This window comes from Lissotriton helveticus, chromosome 11 (assembly GCF_964261635.1).
Source record: "Lissotriton helveticus chromosome 11, aLisHel1.1, whole genome shotgun sequence".
Classification (NCBI taxonomy): domain Eukaryota; kingdom Metazoa; phylum Chordata; class Amphibia; order Caudata; family Salamandridae; genus Lissotriton; species Lissotriton helveticus.
Window position 1 is genome coordinate 74800501 of NC_136072.1, and position 19449 is coordinate 74819949.

Consider the following 19449-nt stretch of genomic DNA (forward strand, 5'->3'; position numbering starts at 1 on the left):
CTCATCGGCCATCTTGGGAAAGTACCAAAAGCAAACATTTCTGAAAACTAGACACCCGGGGAGTCCAATAAGGTATGGCTTACCCAGAATGCCATGCAAACCTCAAATTTAGCTGAAAGAACAACATTTTCCATATATGTTTGTGTGGAATCACCGTGCCGGCACAAATGTCCAAACCCACAGCGTTCCTCGTGGTGTCCCGAGTAAAATGATACCTCACTTGTGTGGGTGTCCAAAGCAGAATTGGCTAAAAAACGTATTTTAAAGAAATGTAGCGCTTAGAATTCTCGGTGCTATACTCTAAATCCCTATGTTTTGGGCTCATCCTAGTCACAGACCTTTGGCCCACCTACACAAGTGAGGTATTATTATGCTCGGGAGAACAAGGGGTGTTGCGTTTCTATCTAGGACCCTAATTCGATATTCCCGATTCATGCCCTAATGTGGTTATAACAAAGCATATCCTTATAAAGGCATAGGAATCATGTCCATATCTAGTCATAGCCCATGCAGCCCAAATACGGCAAGGCTACTCCCCTAGACTCCTAGAAAGTACAACGCGTTCTTTAAACAAACCAAGCCTCCAGCAGCCCGGGAATCCCCCCTGCTTTTGTTTTGATTTGCACAAGAACTCCTGGAGTCCAGAAACAACTGTTAGTTCTTAGTGATGTCTTATGTCCAACCTTACGTCAAACCCGGCACCTTTCAGGTATAAATATACCAACATTGCCATAAGCAAACACACGGTGGTTTGGAGCAGAGCGGCTATCTACTTGCCCGACGCCCAGCTGATGCGAGAGCCGAAGGAAGCCGACCCTCCCTTTTGACGCACTGAGAAAGACGCTGTCTTTTTCTCCAGCCGAGAAAATCCCGCTCTGGTGTTTCCAGTCACCCTTGCGGGTTGCTGGGAGATCGAGTCCTCAGAGAGAGATACAAGACCTCCTACATTCTAGAACCAAGGTACGGAGCTGACGAAACCCTTAAGAGATTTCTTGATTCAGATTCTTGGCAAAAACCAACTTAACTTAAACTGCAACTTACTGACTCCTTCCCACGTATTAGGCTTAGGTCAGGTACACCGGGGTAGGCGTATCTTAGAAGCACCAGTTGAGTACGTTAGTCAATGTTTTTATGTATGTTTATATTTTATCCGTTTTAAAGTATCATATGTCTAAGAAACCATATTAATGCTTTTACAGTATTATTTCATAATACTCCTTTTACTGTACGCACTTTACTTCATGATAAGTATTGCAATTGTGGCAATTCATTTCTCTTGCATGAGAAAGAAGACTGCTCAATAAATAACACCTTTTATTGAAAAAGTCCATCTCTCTATTTCTCTGCACTCTGGTGAAACTAAGTATGCACGATTGACTGAGTGAAATAACTGTATTGTTTTCACATGACTCTAGAGATACACTCTTTATTCTGAGGGAGCAAAGTTGTCATGTTTATGCGGTTGTCAGAAGCTAATCCCTTCTTGTCTAAATCAGGAGAGTTAACTCTTTCCTGAACATTCGAGAAAGTTTCTAGTGACCTCTGAGCTAGCTAGCAAAACTAATTAAGTCTAATATAGTCAGTAGAGACCTAGATGACCTCAGTCCTACGTCTACACTGCTGAATATATTATTCCAATGCGCAGAGCCTATTGGGAATATAGGAACTACACTACATGGCGCCCAACGTTTGGTAAGGCGATAATCAAACGCAAGACATTAGAGTAACTCAGTCGTGCTTTTTCACGCAGACCCCTTTTTCCCGTAAATACTCAAAAAGACGTCAGGAGTGGGTAAAAGGTTAATATCCGCCGGAGCTTAGTAGGAAGAGATACCTATGTATTAGTTTTTGGTTTAATCAACGTTGAAGGATACAGTGTTCCAGATTAGCCTCGCCAGGCGCAACTACAGAAAGACTTTGTCTAAGGCGAGGGTTGAGCACAAGAATCAGTTTTGGCAAGACTTAAAGGCGGCAAGCTCAAGGAAGGACTCCAAGGGTTTTTGGGACTTAATAAGAACTAGGGACAAACCCACGGACTCTCTCATAACATGCAACATAACTGAGGGAGTGTGGTTCGATCATTTTTCCAAGCTTTATGCTGTGGCCGTGTGCCCCGAAGCTGCAGAGGTGGGACAGTATCCCTCGGGCAATATAGAGCCCAATGAGGAATTCCTATTCACATCTAAGGAAGTAGAAGGGGCGATTGAGTGCTTGGTCCCCAACAAGGCAGCGGGCCCTGATGGCCTCCCGGGGGATTTGCTCCGGGTCAACCCAGTCGAGTGGGGGAGACTTATCGCCTCCTTAATGAATGCTGGTTTGGCTGGTGCGGCCTTGCCAGACTCATGGAGGGGCGCAGAGCTCGTCCCTATCTTTAAGAAAGGGAGTCGGGACGACCCTGCTAATTATCGTCCCATAAGCCTCCTGGATTCCACGTAGAAGGTGGCAGGCAAAGTGGTCCTAGGAAGGGTTTTGCAGTGGGTCGAAGAGAACAACATTCTCTCAGACTTTCAAGCCGGTTTTAGAACTGGCATGGGGACGATCGAGCAAGCATTCCGGTTGATGATGCTTTTTTGGAAAGTGGTTGTTCTGGGCAAAGGCAGTCTGTACCTTGCATTTATAGATCTAAGGACTACCTTTGACCTGGTCCCACGTAACCACCTCTGGAGTGTTAGGCATTCCCCCTTATCTACTAGATATGCTGATAAGGTTCCACGCAGACAACTTTGCACAGATCAGGTGGGGTAATCAGGGACAAAAAACATCACAAATACCTGTAAATAGAGGTGTACGCCAGGGCTGTGTTCTAGCCCCCACTCTGTTTTCATTGTATGTTAAGGGAGTGGTGGAGCACCTGCTACAACATCCAGCAGATGCACCATCCCTGGCGGGCAAGAAAATACCTACCCTTCTATTTGCAGATGATACCCTCCTGATCTCCAAGTCACCAGTGGGTCTGCAGAGCCTTCTAAACAGTTTTAAGACCTTCTGTGACTCAAGGGGATTAGCCATAAACACGGCGAAGACTAAGTTCCTGGTCTTAAACCCCCCGAAGAAGCCAGTCAAACCACCTGCCCTAGATTCAGTTCCACTCGAGAGGGTCAAGGAGTTCGACTACCTAGGCATTCGTCTCTCTGACTCCATGAGTTGGGAATACCACCATCAAAAAATGCTGCTGACCCACAAGAGGGTGGCGGGGGCCCTTTCAAAGGAACAACGTGCCTCTTCCCTCAAACCAATTGCACCGGTTCTTGATATCTATAGGGCACGTGGTGTCAGTGCAGCTCTCTATGGGGCAGAACTATGGGGTGTGCAGAATGTTGACCAGCTGACCCGCTCCGAAAATAAATTCATAAGGAACTAATGGCCCTCCCTCACAGTACCCCAACTCTCCCTCTTCTCCTAGATATGGGCACCCGCCCTATTGGCGACCAGGCGAGGCTGCGCCCACTTCTCTTATGGGCTCGTATCTGGAGAGTCCCTGAACTTTCCAGCTACGCAGATGGTCTAAAAGAGATCCTCCGAATGCCTGGCTGGGCTAAGATCCAGTGGCTAAGGGAAGTTAAGCGCCTTCTAATAGATCTGGGCCTCGAGGACGCCTGGATTACTAGATCTGCCCCGCCCAAATCAACACTGAAAAAACTATTGTGGTCCTGGGTGATCGAGGGCAGAAATAGTAATGCCAACTTGTGCAAGTCAACGACAGAATTTCTAATGGTCAAGGAGGTGCATTTTTGTGAGCCGTACCTGGATACTATTTTGGCTTCCTGGGACAGGGCCCTTTATTTCAAATTTAGGGTAGGCGTACTCCCAGTGGGAAACAGGACTGCTAGATGGAAGGTCCCGGCGCAGACAACCCCTTTTTGCCCCTGTTGTTTGGATAGATTAGAGACAGTTTCGCATCTATTGTTTGAATGCCCGGCCTATACAGTCCCCCGTAGCAGATGGCTGAAGCCACTCTGCAGAGAACTCGGGACTAGATCACACAAGGAGGCCCTAAGAATCTTAAAAACGGACCCTCGGCCCCTGTTTGCAGGTGGACTGGCTAAGTTTTTGGGCTGGGCATGGCGCATTAGATTCAATAGACTTTCGCATCTTGCCTGAGAGTATTTTAGATTGTTATATGCAATTTTATATGTAAACTGTTCTTATACCATATGTTATTATTTGTGTATTAGCCTTTATTGTTGTTTTTTTCTTTTTAATGTATATGTATTGCTTTTTATGATATGAATTATATCGAAATAAAGCTATTTACTACTACTACTACAGTGTTCCAAAATATTGTGCACCTAATCTTTGTTTCCTTGAAACTTGATCTGCAACAAAACTTTCTGTCAGTAAAATGGGAGAAAGTGAAGACGAAAGAAAAAGAGCTAGAATAGCAGCTCAACTCCTAGCGGATGACTCAAGTCTCCAAGATGAAGACCCGAATGCTATAATCATTCCGGTAAATGTAAGAAGAACTATAACTATTAAACTTATAGAAAACGGACTATCCCCAAGAGGTGGTACAGTCATATTCGTGGTAGAGGCCCATGAATATCGGCAGACAGAGGTATTCTATTCATGGATAAATTTTCCAGCAGCACACGCTGTGACACAAGATTTCCACTATTACAAAATAGGGGAAACTCCGGATGAATACGCTCCTTTCGAGGAAGTTGAAATCCCACTAACTTACCAAGAGCACCTGCTCTGGTTTAATGGCACCCTAAAACATCCCTTAGAGATAGGGATAAATTGAGAAAACCTGACAGATATCAAGATATTGATACACGTCCCTCTCGATCTTTTCAGACTTCCTCACAGAAATCGGAAAGAAGAGGATGGTCAGAACACAAAGAGGAGCACGTCAAGTCCAAAGACAAGGAACCTGCTCATCAAAGTAAAAAATTACAATATCCAAGAAAGAAGGTAGCCAGTATTAAAACAAAACATGCCAAGGATACTGAGGACACAACTGAAAAACGGAGAGTGGGCCCAGACAATGCTAGACAGCGCAGCAGAAGTAACCATAGCTCTCAAGATCCTGATGAATCTTCTGGAGACAGTGGACACGAATGAATACATTCAAGTGGAAACTGCAGACACCAGAGTTAGCAAACCCCATAAATTATACGAAATAACATTGCGTATAGAGGAGGACAAGACTATGAAAGTAAGGGGTCTCTTTTGGGATAACCTTTCAAAAGGCTATGACATCCTGTTAGCTGAGAAAGACTGGCCACCAGAGTTTGTCAGGGAGTGCCCTCGTGGCAAAGAAATGATTATGCCTGCATTCTCAAATCATATTCCAATTCATAAAAAATACACATTTGCTAGAAAATGGGCAGTGGCCCAAGATCCTGCATTATATAAAAATCTTGTAGGATGGGATGAGGATTCTCCTCCTCACAAAATCCAGTTAAAAAATCAACCCACTGCACAAAGGCAGTACCCAGTTAAACAAGAAGCTAAAAAGCAAGTCAGGGAGATCTTAGATCAACTTGAATATCAGGGGGTGATTGAAACATGCACCTCACAAATGAACAATCCTTTGTTTCCTGTCTCCAAGCCAGACGATTCATATCGTCTAGTTTTGGACTACAGACACCTAAACTCCTGCTGCAAAACATTTGCAGTACAAAACTCACACTGTGCAGCACTAATGAATAACATTGTGCACAAAAAATATAAAACAACATTAGATATCTCAAATGGTTTCTTTTGTCAAAACATTGCACCTGAAAGCAGGTATTTGACCGCTTTCTCAATAATGGGGTCGTAAAAACAATTCTGTCGACTCCCACAGGGGTTCAAGAATAGCCCAGGATTATTCTCAGCAAGAGTAACAGAGTTACTACAAATATATGATGATGAGGCATTATCATATGTCGATGACATCTATCTCACAGATGATGGCCTGGAGACTCACTTGAAAAGAGTGAACACCATAATACTTGGGTTCACAGCTGAAGGGTATAAATTCAACTTTAAGAAGTCACAGATTGCTCACCTAACTGTCCTGTTTTTAGGATATGAATTATCAAGTGAAGGCAAAAGCCTAGCAGACAATTTCTTAGAGAAATGTGCTGTACTCCAAGCTCCAAAAACGCTGAAGAATTTACAATCAATACTAGGATTCCTGAATTTTGGAAGAACATACATTCTAAATTATGCAGAGAGGGTTAAACCTCTCTATGAATTAATAAAACCTGATTTCAAACCAATCAATTGGACTCAGAAACACAGAAATTTTAAGATCATTACAAACAGACATGTTAACTAAAACAAAACTGCAAACTCGCGAAAACATACGCAACCTTGTAATCCGAGTCATCCCAGGAAGATGCGGATTCACGTACCTGACCTCTAATGAGGGAGAAACGGTACCAATAGCTTACAAATCACATTTGTACACACAAGCTGAATTGAAATTCAGTTCTACTGAAAAAATTCTAACTGCGGTTCAAACTGCTGTAGCAAAAGAAAGAGCCCTAGCACAAGGTAAACGAATAATAATCGTTACACCAGTACCAGCCCTAGAAGCAGTAACAAAAGCAAGCTTTACAAATGCTAAAGCACTACATCCATGATGGATACAATGGGTTAATTCTCTTGCTGCAACAGACTTAGTATACGAATTTGATCCTAATTTAAAAACACAATAATTTCTCCAATATGAATATGAATGTCCTCTGCCAACCGAAATCCTGCCTCTGGAACATTACGGCTGTATAATATATACAGACGGATAAACAAGCATACAGTGCTGCATGCGCGATTGTTAAAGGTCGTTGGCACGAAGGAAAATTTAGACCACTGGTCACTAAAACCCAATCTCTAGGAGATTGTACAGCTCAGCGAGCTGAACTACTAGCATTTAAGATGGCGCTTGAAAACACCGATCGCGAATTCCCCACACTAATAGTGTGCGATTCATATTACTGCGTCCAGTCTTACAATGAATACTTGCAGAACTGGGTTCAAAACGGCTTCAAAGATGCAAAGGGTGGCACAATCAAGCATAAAACGCTTTGGGAACAAGTAGTTCTTTTACAGAAAGAACTACAAAAGACTCACGTGATACATACACTGAGTCATCAACGTGATGGCGTTCACGTTGCGGGGAATTCATTGGCTGATGAAGCTGCGAAGGCAGCTGTGCAAACGGCTTCCGTAGCTGCTATCACCCGGTCAAAAACAAAAATAGACAGCGATATAGTGCAAGCTGTCAGTGCTTCAGTAAAAGATGATAGAAAAACACTTCCGAAACGCTTTCCAGTAAAATACTCATACATAACTGATGCGAATAATGTTCCTTTTGCTCGAATGCCTGGAGTGGGGGATAGGGCAATTCCAAACATGGAACACAGATCAGGACTAATTTTAGCGGCACACAAAGGGCTCGTTTCTGCACATGCTGGTGTTTCAGCCACAATATCATTATTAAAACAGAGATATTGGTGGCCGCGCATGAGAAAACAAACTAGGAATTATGTTCTAGAATGTGAAATATGCCAAAGAATGAAAGTATCAACAGTAAAACGACCAGCACAGACGCCCCTTCTAATCTCAGATAAACCATTAGCTTGTGTTTACCTGGACCACTGTGGTCCCTTACAAAGGGATGGCAACTATAAATATATCATGGTTGCAGTGGATTCCTGCACGAGATTCATTTGGATGTGGCCCCAGCGCTCGGCTGACGCCAGAACTGTTATAAAAGATTTGCGAGTCTTTATCGGCACATATGCAATTGGCATGCTACATTCTGACCAGGGTCCTGCGTTTAGCTCTCGAGCTTACAAAGAGGCCATGACCAGCATGGGCATTGCATTGCATTACTCTTCTCCCTTCCATCCTGAGGGTAATGCGGTAGTGGAAAGAAAAAAACATGACATAAAGCAATCTATAACGGCGAGAGTATTAGGTTCGGGTGATGGGTGGGTCAAACATTTAACAAGTGTCCAACGTAGTCTTAACAATCTGCCAAGAAATTCTCTAAAAGGTTTCACTCCTTACGAACTATTGTTCGGCACTAGAATGCAGATCCAGGATCTAGATTGTCAGACTTCAGTGGTAGAAGAAAAACCCTTTGATATCAAAGATCGTTTGGCTGTTTTACAGGACTTAAATGAAACAAGAAGAAGTCTGAGTAATATAAAGTTAAAGCCAACAGCCACTGAAGAGAAACCACCTGTCCCAGCAAGACCTGTCTGGATTCCAAAGATTGGGAATCTGGTCAGAGAAAAGATCGCGGTGAAGAAGGAATTTGGGCCTTCTTACAGAAAAGCAGTACCTGTCTTAGCTGTCAGCGGAACAAGATCAGTTGTACTACCGCCCCTTGCTGGTAAAAAGGAGAACCGAGTTGTATCCATCGACCTGGTAAAACCACAATCATGTGGCCAATAATAAGTAGTAGGCCCAGTGGACTCCCAAGAAATAGCAGAAGACCAAATCTTGCTACAATCCAAGAGGTTCAAACTGAAAGTCTAATCACTTTTGATAAACCTGCAGTGAATAAAAAAGGACTATGCAACAAAGCCATGTAACTTGTGCCTCTTGAAACCCAAATTGCAACAGTTCGTCAAGAAACACCTGTCTACAACGATGTAGCCTCAGACTATGCTAATGAAACAAAGAAAAATCCAAAAGCAAATGAAAATCCGGAAGCAATTCCAACAATTGACAGAACTGCATCTGGCTACTTCATCAATTTCGATGACTTTTCTGAAGATCCAAGCGAGCCTGAAGAAACAACAGCAACAAAAACTTTCAAAGACAAAGTAACTGAACTTTTTCACCAACTACAAGAAACTTATCTGATTTCACCATGGATTGAATTTTGGATTGTGTTAGGTGTACTTTTCCTCCTGATTTGGCTCATCATGGTTTTATGTTTGGGTGGATTCATTGATGGAAAATACAGTACAATGGACACAGCAAGTCAGAACATCAACTTGGTCCTAAAGCCTCACAGATCCTCTCACATCGAGAAAAGAGAACTGTCATCAGTGAACATCACAGCCAATCCAATACCCGGTGGGGTAGCATGGGACAAAACGGATTATGAAATCTATGGCCCGATTGAGCTCTTGAAATATCCACACCAGTTTAAGGTTTCCTTAAGTGACTTTGTGACACCAAGTACTTTCTCTGATGATTGGGACTTTGAAAATATTAATAATATGATGTCAGATTTAGTAATGTCAGCAACATTTACAGAACATGATTACTTGCAGGGTTCATCAAATTATGAAGAAATGTACTGTTATAATCATTTTGGTCATCACTATTTGCATAAATCTGCTCGACCTAGAAATGTTTTGAATTATAATCAATGGGAACATTGTCCAACTCCGCCAAAAGGCAGTTCAAAAACATTTTACGAGAAATTCCAATACTTCTCAGGGTTTAACAACAGTAATGCAGAAACGTTTTATTTCAAAATGTTAAATAAGACAGGAATGAAAACAATGTTGACAAATACTAAATTAATATATTCAGAAACATTTTATGAAAAAATAATTACATTTGGTTTTGAATTTTGAAAAAACAACATTGAAACAAAAACCATCTGGGGTTCAAAAGACTGGCAGGTACAAGGTCTGGAAGCATTATTTAGAGCCTGCATGATCCCAGAACAGATAATATTCCTGAATGACACAATTCAGCAAACAACCTGTCTTGGTTTAGCCAAGATAAAAGACTTAAACAAACCGTCTATTCCAAAGCCCATGCCTGATAGTAATAGCAATACAGATGTGGAGATAGACGTATCCCATATTTTACACCAAAACAGAACAAATCCTGATTGGAAAAAATGGTTGATCTGGCCCACAGACACAAATAACTGTCAAGATAGATTCCTGAACAAAACACAGGGGTTTAAACAGACCAGGCCAGACCCTAGATACTCCCAGAGACAGCATCCAGGGATAGTTACAACATACAGTGTAGGGAAACTCTGCCTCGAATGGCTACAGAAATCCACACTGGCTGAAATTAAGCAACACTTGACTTTACTTAAAGGCGGTGCTGACTTGCGTGATTTCATACTGGGACCACGCAAACAGCGCCAAAAACGTTTCATATACGCCGGTATATACGCTACTTACAACGAGGCTTGGAAAGTAACACAAATTGAAACAGCTGAAAAAATACGAGAAATTGATCGTATACATTTGGAAAAATCACTTTCTGTAGTGGACAATGGGTTAACGACTCTGTCCTCCAGAATATATTCACTGGACAGCATTGTATCATCTGCTATTGATATCATAGAGCAGGACTTACTAATGTTACAACATGGTCAGTCCCAATTATGTTCTATTGTACAGCTTGGCTGGACGTTGCAAAATCTGCATTCAGGCTACGGGCCATGGCGTTTAATCAACGTAACGTCATTATTCTCTATCTTTAACCTTACTGATAAACAAATCAGTTTGGCACAAAAAGGAGCAGACTATACGATTCTGAGCATTGAAAAACTTGAGAGATTACCATTGACAATGTCAGAGAGACCTGTCATTGAATGGATAATACATGGAACAATTACAATCCCAATAACAACTTTCCAGTTTAAGTATTGCCAAAAATATATACCAGCAGGCCTGTATGAAAAGTTGGGTAAAGGATACATCAAGTCAACATGGAATTTACCTTATACACACAAATGTTATAGTGAAGGAAAAAAAGAGGTATTTCTTAGTGGTAACAATTGTAAAAAATCACTAAGTGGTACACTCCTGTGTCAAGGTATTAACATGCATGGAGCCTGCGAAGGGTCTTCAAATAACCTTTCATGTCACCTGCACGGCACTCCTGCAGCACAGATAGAGCCATTTTTCAGACAGCTTTCCAACAGCAGCTACGTTCTAATAAGTGACCACAGCTGTTGTGGCACGGTGCCAGGAAAAACCTATCTCGTGAGCGTTAGTTCCATGGTCACTTGCTGTATGCAAGTATTGTATCCAAACAGCAATCCAGACATGGAGGCGGCAATATGGCCTTCTTTGAATATCTCTTCTATTCGAATTGATACTTTAAGCAGAATGAAGTCCATTCTTTTACAGACAACTGTGCCTTTAACCTCGTCCAAAGAGACGTATGATCTGCAAGTTGCAAGTACAGCAGCAGAGATACATTCCCTATTATCAACAAATTGCCCCGTGCATTTCGTAGAAATGTTAGGTCAAATCTTAAACATGTCTGATACCAGTGGCATCGCACATGTATTTACGACAATTTTTTTCGGGACTGTTAGCACCCTTTGAAACAGTCTGGGCATTTTCCCGAATTTTGTCCATTCCTTTTTGGGCGGCCTGCCTCTTCTTTTGGGACTCATAGCAGGAATTTTGTTTTTGATCCTTCTGCTCGGATATGGCAAGCCAAGCCACAGACAAAACTCCAGCTACAATGGAAGAAACGATCTTAGCAATACGCTACCGAGACCGCATCACTAAAGTGCTCGGATTGGCCCGGCTAAGAGATCTAAGTGCAAACTGGTTTCTTTCATTCAGACCAATCTGGCAAGATTGCATCTTACCTGTGCTTCGATGTCTGCTATGCGGAGAAGAATACGTGTTAGACGTCTGTCTTACACTACCATCAGCAGTACCAATGGATATCAATACTTTGCTAGGTCCGGTAACGACTCATGCAACGTGTTGTCCCCAGCGGCTACCTATTCTGATGACGGCATTCATTGAGACTTCACCATTACGATTAGGTGGCAGTGAAGTACGAGAGGAAAGCAGGAACAAACAGGTACAACCATCTGTGACCATTGCTGATCCCAACATCGATGATAGCAATCATTCTCACATATGCACCATTTCAGCATTGTCAAACTTGGTCGAACTTTCACCTGATGTTGTAGACCAATTTTTTGCAAGCCAGTCTGATATGATGTTCTCTCCAGTCAACGAGAATAACTTTTAAAAACAACGAGCACACAGCGTTCCCTGAATTCTGAATTCGGCCTTCAGTTTTGTCAAACAAAGACTACTGAAAACATTTGGAATTATTTTTTCCCCTGAAAACGAAATAATTTTTTCCATTTCCAAAATATTTACCTTTTTTGGCACACAGTAATCTGCTTAAAGTAGAACTATTCTTAGAGAACAGAGCTTCTATTTTTAGAGACACTAGAAACAATATTTTACCTCAGCCTCTAGCACATTTACAGTATTGTATAAATATGTGATGAAATGGTCTCGACCTTCTTTTCTGTATTCAGAGCCATTTCATGTGTAATTTTCGCAATTCGTTCAGCTGATATATATATGCATTTTTTAACTGAATGATAACACTGCTTGAAAAGCGTACAGTACCAATACTCATTTTCGTGTATTTACCACATACCATTTCAAATGCGAATTATGTATTTTAGGGTGGGTTGTAAAACACACATGCATCGTTATATGTTTGATATTGCTTAGTTTTTAGTAATGATGGACATTAATACGTGGAGTGGGTGTTGTGTTTCTATCTAGGACCCCAATTCGATATTCCTGATTCATGCCCTTATGTGGTTATAACAAAGCATATCCTTATAAAGGCATAGGAATCATGTCCATATCTAGTCATAGCCCATGCAGTCCAAATACGGCAAGGCTACTCCCCTAGACTCCTAGAAAGTACAACGCGTTCTTTAAACAAACCAAGCCTCCAGCAGCCCGGGAATTCCCCCTGCTTTTGTTTTTATTTGCACAAGAACTCCTGGTGTCCAGAAAGAACTGTTAGTTCTTAGTGACGTCTTATGTCCAACCTTACGTCAAACCCGGCACCTTTCAGGTATAAATATACCAACGTTGCCTTAAGCAAACACACGGTGGTTTGGAGCAGAGCGGCTATCTACTTGCCCGACGCCCAGCTGATGCGAGAGCCGAAGGAAGCCGACCCTCCCTTTTGACGCACTGAGAAAGACACTGTATTTTTCTCCAGCCGAGAAAATTTAGCTCCGGCGTTTCCAGTCACCCTTGCGGGTTGCTGGGAGATTGAGTCTTGAGAGAGAGATACAAGACCTCCTACATTCTAGAACCAAGGTACGGAGCTGACTAAACCCTTAAGAGATTTCTTGATTCAGATTCTTGTAAAAAACCAACTTAACTTAAACTGCAACTTACTTACTCCTTCCCACGTATTAGGCTTAGGTCAGGTACACTGGGGTAGGCGTATCTTAGAAGCACCAGTTGAGTACGTTAGTCAATGTTTTTATGTATGTATATATTTTATCCGTTTTAAAGTATCATATGGCTAAGAAACCATATCAATGCTTTTACAGTATTATTTCATAATACTCCTTTTACTGTACGCACTTTACTTCATGACAAGTATTGCAATTGTGGCAATTCATTTCTCTTGCATGAGAAAGAAGACTGCTCAATGAATAACACCTTTTATTGAAAACGCCCGTCTCTCTATTTCTCTGCACTCTGGTGAAACTAAGTATGCACGATTGACTGAGTGAAATAACTGTCTATTGTTTTCACACGACTCTAGAGATACACTCTTTATTCTGAGGGAGCAAAGTTGTCATGTTTATGCTAAATCAGGGGAGTTAACTCTTTCCTGAACATTCGAGAACGTTTCTAGTGACCTCTGAGCTAGCTGACAAAACTAATTAAGTCTAATATAGTCAGTAGAGACCTAGATGACCTCAGTCCTACGTCTACACTGCTGAATATATTATTCCAATGCGCAGAGCCTATTGGGAATGTAGGAACTACACTACAGGGGAATGATGGGTGGTAGGACATTTGTGCCAGCACAGTGATTCCACACAACAATAAGTGGAAAATGCATTTTTTTGTTTAGCTAAATTTGAGTTTTGCATGGCATTCTGGGTAGGAAAACGTTGGGGGATCTACGCAAGCCATACCTCATTGGACTCCCCCGGATGGCTAGTTTTTAGAAATGTTTGGGTTGGTACTTTCCCAAGATGGCCGCCGAGCCCGGGGCCAAAATCTCAGGTGCCCCCACCCCCCTAAAACCAGGTAGTTTTGCTATAGGTAATTTTGAAGTCTCCACAGTACGATTTGGGCCATTTCCTGTTGCAGCTAGTATGCCTACCCGCACAAGTGAGGTACCATTTTTATCGGGAGATCTGGGGGAACGCTGGGTGGGAGGAAATTTGTAGATCCACGTGATTCCAGAACTTTCCCACACAGAAATTTGAGAAAAAAATGAAATTTTCATAAAAATTTGAGGTATGCAGGGGATTCTGGGTAGGAGAATGAGGGGAGACCCATGCAAGCCATACCTCGCTGGACTCCCTCGGGTGTCTAGTTTCAGAAATGTGTGGGTTAGGTAGGTTTCCCTAGATGGCTGCCAAGCCCCGGTCCAAAAACTCATGGGACTCCCCCATGCAAATCCAGGTTGGTTAGTGATAGATAATTTTGATTAGGCTGGGGCGGTAAATTCCATTCCACTCGCGGAATTTTGATTATTTTAGCATTCCGCGGAGAACGCGAAATTGCCCAAAATTCTGTGTTCTGCGACTTTGCGAAATTATTTGCTTGTTTGCGCTCTCAAAATACGAGTTCGCGAGATATTTCCCCCCGAGCACGCAAACAGCAATTGCGTACAGGAAAAAAGCATCGTGAACAAGCAATTCCACGTGTTCGCGGAGATTGTTTACCGTTTTGGGGAAATTTGTGTAACGCCATTATGCAAATTCCGCCCACCCCTTATTTTGGTGTCGCCTCAATGGGTTTTGGGCCCTTGCCTGTCGCGGGTCCTTGACCGACCCACACAAGTGAGTTACCATTGTTATCGGGAGACCTGGGGGAATGCTGGGTGGGAGGAAATTTGTGGATCCACGCAGATTCCAGAACTTTCCCTCACAGAAATTTGGGAAAAAGTGAATTTTTCATCGAAATTTGTGGTTTGCAGGGTATTCGCGGTAGGAGAATGATGGGGGACCCACGCAAGCCATACCTCGCTGGACTCCGCCAGGTGTCTGGTTTTCAGAAATGTGTGGGTTAGGTAACTTTCCCTAGATGACTGCCGAGCCGCAGGCCAAAAACTCATGGGACACCCCAGGCAAAGAAATGAACACTCAGACACAACTGTGTCAATTGCAGGAATGCACTGTTCAAACGTGCACAGGTGCACCATCAATTCTTTCTCCGTTTACTTAATTTAACAACTACTGCAACATTTCTTCCACATTTAAAGGTACAATATAGTACATGTATATATGAATACTATACCATCAAAATTAATTCAACTATCGAAAGTAATCAGTGGAATATCAACTCAAGAATTGTTTACTGCTCATTTGAAAGAATATTTTGTATTTTCCGTTCTTTACCATCAATTTTCACAATTCATTTTCATTGAGAATATGGTTTGATTTCTTCTAACAAATGCCAAACTAATACAAATATAGCAGATCGGATTTATCCAAACTCGCGACGACTCCCAATGCATTTCGATGCTTCAGCATCTTCGTCAGGGGAAATGCTATATAAACAAATGTTTTATAATATGAGACCAAATGGTAGTATGTACATATACTTTTCAATCATCATCTTCACTTGAGAGCTTATACACATGCAATAAATCAAGCGATTACATTATCTTCGTGTATCCAAGCGTGCCAGCAATCCAAATATAAAGCAGTTGTTTATGTGGTAGTTGTGCCCTATACATGCCATCAAGTGTGATATAGTGCAACCAACGAACGTTTTACACATGACACGTGCAAAAAGTAGAAAAAACTAAAAACAAACAACAAACATACCCTCAAAGCGGGTGTGTAGTCTCCTAATCCGATATCCTAGTAAAAACGTCTGTATCTATGGGCAAAGCGAAACCGCTATTAAGATAACACGCAACAGACGTAATAATGTCTGTACAGCAACCTCTGTTAACCCCTCACTTACTTCCTCTCGTATCTCCCTGGAGTTTGACAAATCCTGGGTTCAATGTTCTACCTGCAACACAAAAATCTCCCTTACTATTTGTATCACTATGCATCTGTAATTGCTGCCCAGCCCTCGTTTTAAAAAAGACTGCCCCCGATGTCTACCTTTCGTTTCTCCTGGTCCGCCGGCTCCGGCTCCCTCTTTCGTTCTAGTGTGACACAACACGCCGTATCATGGCGTTACGTGCTGCTACGTAATATAACGTCCAACACAAACAACGGACTGGTGTCCCTGCCCCCTTCCTTACGAGACATAGAGTTACAATACCTGCTAACTTCCAAATTGTTACCATATTGAAATACGGGAATGTGGGAATTCTGCGCTTACAATAAACAATATTATTTATTTATCAACACGTAACCCTCCACAAAATAGAGATCAAAAGCGGACTGTGATTAAACTAGAAGACAGACTATCGTTCTACTGAAGAAATCTCTTCAATTCTATAAACCTCAGTCATCTTATATGAATGAATACTCATTCATCAAGTCGAACATAAGAAAGATAACTCATGAAAATAACACTAATAAAAAAAAAAAGAAGAAGAAGATTAGAATGAATACAATAAAAGTGAACAAAATCAACAATGGTGATACAAATTGTACGTCTATATGTACACTAACGTTGGTGGCACTTTATTCACGCTTAATCCTGTATTAACAACTCATTTACCACCACAATGTCAAGAATGTAGATTCATCATAAATAGCATGCAAATTCGATTTTGTCATTCAGCCCTCCCGGCTTAACGGTATTTAAGTACCTCATCCAAAATGTTTCTCTTTGAGCTATCCGTATGTTGGGATCCACGTGGGGCTCCACCAACACCTGCTCCAGTACAGTAAATCTTAGTTGAGGAATGGTATGCTGTCTCTCCTTCCAATGTTGTGCCAAACTTGATTTCTCATTCCCTAGTCTAATGTTTGATTTATGCTCTGTGAGCCTAACCTTGATTTTCCTAGAGGTGCGGCCTACATAAACTAGGCCACACGGACACTTGATAGCATATATCACTGAGCTCGTATTACAGTCAGAGGTGTGTCTGAGTCTAATCTGTTTACCTGTATGGGGATGAGTGAATATGTCTCCCACTAATACATTTCCACAATGTCTGCAGTTGAAACACTTACGCATCCCTTTTGCTTTCTCCTGAGGTACCTTTGTTTCTTTGTGTTTCAAAAACTCTTTGAGATTTTTAGACCTTGACAGCGCAAAAATCGGTTTGTCAATGAAAACTGTTCTGAAATCTTCTTCTTGTTTGATTAGTTCCCATCTCCGCAGAATGCACTTCTTGATTTTTGGAGTGAGCGTAGATTGCTTCAGGACACATACTTCTCTTTTTGCTGGTGTCTTCTCTACCTTTTTCAATAGGACCTCCCGAGGTTTGGATAAAGCTTTCTGTTTTGCCTCAGTTAATATCTTATCTGGGTATCCTCTGTTACTGTATTGTTTCGCCATTTCTTCTATGTCCTCTGCGGCCTGCTCTTCATCACTACTGATCCTTTTGATTCTGATGAACTGCGAGAATGGCAAATGGTTCTTCAAAGCCTGAGAATGAAAACTAGAATAGTGCAGAGCATTATTTCAGTCTGTCGGTTTCTTATATGTTCTGGTGGTGATTGAGTTATCTGTTTTAGATATAGTGATGTCTAGAAAGTTTATAGTGTTCTGGTCAATGTTGTTGGTGAACTTGATCATCGGATGGCATCCATTCAAGGTTTCTATGGCTTTCTCCAATTGTGTCTTGGTTCCTTGCCAAACTACCAAAATGTCGTCTATGTAACGAACATATAGTTTTAGATGTTCTGTCCAATTCGGATTTTCCAAGATGTGAGAGTGCTCAAACTTGGCCATAAAATATTGGCGTACGCTGGCGCCCCCGTAAAACCCATGGAGGTTCCTGTCTTCTGTAAGTAGAATTTTGATTGCCATGTGAAATACCCATGATAGAGACAAAATTGTAAAATCTCCAAGAGAAAAATGTTCAATGATTCTTCATATTGGCTCCTTAGTAACATCCATTCCACTGCCTCTATACCCTCCCCATGGGGGATTGACGTGTACAATGCGGTCACATCGATAGTGGCCAACCATGTTTCACTCTCACTTGGTATCTTTAAATTCGCCAGTCTATTCAGACAGTCTGTGGTATCCTGTATATATGATACCCACTCCAAACTCCAGGGAGATACGAGAGGAAGTAAGTGAGGGGTTAACAGAGGTTGCTGTACAGACATTATTACGTCTGTTGCGTGTTATCTTAATAGCGGTTTCGCTTTGCCCATAGATACAGACGTTTTTACTAGGATATCGGATTAGGAGACTACACACCCGCTTTGAGGGTATGTTTGTTGTTTGTTTTTAGTTTTTTCTACTTTTTGCACGGGTCATGTGTAAAACGTTCGTTGGTTGCACTATATCACACTTGATGGCATGTATAGGGCACAACTACCACATAAACAACTGCTTTATATTTGGATTGCTGGCACGCTTGGATACACGAAGATAATGTAATCTTGGGTTTTACGTGGGCGCCAGCGTACGCCAATATTTCTATGGCCAAGTTTGAGCACTCTCACATCTTGGAAAATCCGAATTGGACAGAACATCTAAAACTATATGTTCGTTACATAGACGACATTTTGGTAGTTTGGCAAGGAACCAAGACACAATTGGAGAAAGCCATAGAAACCTTGAATGGATGCCATCCGATGATCAAGTTCACTAACAACATTGACCAGAACACTATAAACTTTCTAGACATCACTATATCTAAAACAGATAACTCAATCACCACCAGAACCTATAAGAAACCGACAGACAGAAATAATGCTCTGCACTATTCTAGTTTTCATTCTCAGGCTTTGAAGAACCATTTGCCATTCTCGCAGTTCATCAGAATCAAAAGGATCAGTAGTGATGAAGAGCAGGCCGCAGAGGACATAGAAGAAATGGCGCAACAATACAGTAACAGAGGATACCCAGATAAGATATTAACTGAGGCAAAACAGAAAGCTTTATCCAAACCTCGGGAGGTCCTATTGAAAAAGGTAGAGAAGACACCAGCAAAAAGAGAAGTATGTGTCCTGAAGCAATCTACGCTCACTCCAAAAATCAAGAAGTGCATTCTGCGGAGATGGGAACTAATCGAACAAGAAGAAGATTTCAGAACAGTTTTCATTGACAAACCGATTTTTGCGCTGTCAAGGTCTAAAAATCTCAAAAAGTTTTTGAAACACAAAGAAACAAAGGTACCTCAGGAGAAAGCAAAAGGGATGCGTAAGTGTTTCAACTGCGGACATTGTGGAAATGTATTAGTGGGAGACATATTCACTCATCGGGGTGCCGCTCATAACTCGGACCTTGCCATACCTGTGGAATAGCTCCTGAACTTTTGTTTGCAGCGCACTCCCTGAGGCAGAGTCGGCTGGTGGGAGCGCTACCGCATTCGGCGGGTAGATCATCTGCTCCCAGCGCGACCGCGCCCAGGTAGCAGTGCTTGGAAAGGGCGTCTTCCTGAACAGCCTAGCGG

General features: G+C 42.0%; 1 protein-coding gene and 1 long non-coding RNA gene across 3 annotated transcripts in view; one reads left to right on the forward strand and one right to left on the reverse strand.

Moving 5' to 3' along the window:
• The window catches only part of LOC144791617 (dehydrogenase/reductase SDR family member 4-like), a 482332-nt gene that overhangs the window by 338965 nt on the left and 123918 nt on the right, over positions 1 to 19449 (forward strand). The window lies entirely within an intron of this gene.
• Positions 15269 to 16018, reverse strand: LOC144791622 (uncharacterized). Its single transcript, XR_013602439.1, has 3 exons — positions 15876 to 16018; positions 15734 to 15788; positions 15269 to 15453 (listed from the first exon to the last, which is right to left on the reverse strand). It is a non-coding gene; the product is annotated as an uncharacterized LOC144791622 (long non-coding RNA).